We start from the raw sequence: 1,765 nt of genomic DNA, 5'->3' as shown, positions 1-1,765 counted from the left end.
GAGAGAGAGAGAGAGAGAGAGCATTCAATGAATGCACAAGACACGAGTGACTTTCTCTTTGTCTTTTCCCTAAACCACCTTCTTTCCTGTGGAGTTAACCAATTTTGACAACTTCCTATTAAAATATCTTTGTACGCCTTTCTTATAATCCAAATATGGTTCCCACACCCAAATTACACGGTTCCTGTTTTTGTGCCCAACCGTGTGGTGAAACAAATTTGTATGAACTCACTTGCACCATAATGAACGATTTCCTGTCAGTTTTGCGCGCTTACGGGGCCTACCCTTTTTTTTCATCCTGTCAGTGATTTTTCTGTCTGTCTGTCTTGCGTTTTCGGTCTATCTGTCTGGCGTTTTCCACTGAACTTGGCGGCCGTTATCGTGTCGCTGAGCTTCACTTTGTTCATCAGACATATAGACATCTATATATTATGTACTCTGAGTAAATAGATTTATTGTATGAAATCTGTGTGAAGTTCCCTCCTATTAAAGTGCATGTAAAGCCGGATTCATTTTGTAAGCTGTAATGTTCGGATTGCACTTGCTCACTTAACAGGTTCTCGTCCAAGTTCCCGATGTCTCTCTACCCATTCGAACATTTGACAGTTTGTTGGTTTTCCCTTTATCTCCCATTTACATTCTTCTATCTTTTGTCCAGAACACTCGCCTTCTGTAAGATTCTTTCTGTCACGCAAATATGATGGTGCACCTTTGTAAACGCCAATAGACCGCAAACGGTACACGTTGGTGAACGTCCCAAGAATGCAAAGGGTGCACTTTAATAAACGCGTTCCCTCATTAAACATTCAGAGTCCCCACCAGCTTGTCACGTCCATTCCTTTCACCCATAGCTCGAAACTGAAACTCTGGAGTTGCGACAATAGATTTCCCAAGAGTCCATCGCAGTCTTTTGGCTCTTTTTTCTGTCTTTTTTCAGATCAGTTAACAAGTGAAGGACAATTTTAAAAAATGATAATACGCCTTATGAAAAAAGTGAAAATTTTTTTTTTTTTTAAAGTTAAACAATCTGGTAGCTGCGTATGAGAAAAACCTGAACCAAAGCGGTACATTACTTCTGCTTGCAGCCCTTATTTTGGACCAAAAAGAAAAAAGAACCAGAAGTTCGAAAATTGGAGATAAGCTATTTTGCCACAAAACGCTTTAAGTGTCAACTTTGTGCAGCGAGTGCATGGGGCGGGGAGGAACTCAGAAGTGAAGTGGTCTAACGTCTTCGAACAAACGGATACTTTATTGAGCTAGAACGATATTTAATGGTCACGTATTGGTTTCTAGAACGTTCTTTTGAGCAAGTTTGATATACGCAAAGTTGTATGCTGAACCAGAATTTAATGGGCGTGTATTGGTTCTGTTAATCGCGAGTGATACAGTACTTCTCGCTATGTCGAAACGAATTTTAATGACCCCCTATTTTAGATTCTCGGGGAGCGTGATATTATGGTAGTGCTATATGTTGAAACGGTGTTTAATGGGCCCTATATTAGTTTCTCTGCTGTTCCTTTGTGTGTGTGTGTGTGTGTGTGTGTGTGTGTGTGTGTGTGTGTGTGTGCGTGCCCGTGTGTGTGCATGCGCGAACACCGTGGGTTTTTAACTGCGGGGGGTAATTCGGTCCTATGGGTTAGCATTTACACAGGGGTTTCAGGAACAAAGCTCAGTGCGTTGTGAATAGGGGGTGTATTTCATTCTATTATGTTATAACATTGCTGTGAATGAATGTGGGGACATTTCCAGCAACATATATATTATA

The sequence above is a fragment of the Aplysia californica genome, unplaced genomic scaffold (genome assembly GCF_000002075.1).
Source record: "Aplysia californica isolate F4 #8 unplaced genomic scaffold, AplCal3.0 scaffold00540, whole genome shotgun sequence".
Classification (NCBI taxonomy): domain Eukaryota; kingdom Metazoa; phylum Mollusca; class Gastropoda; order Aplysiida; family Aplysiidae; genus Aplysia; species Aplysia californica.
The sequence above is the reverse complement of the archived record's forward strand: the minus strand, read 5'-3'. Positions refer to the sequence as shown.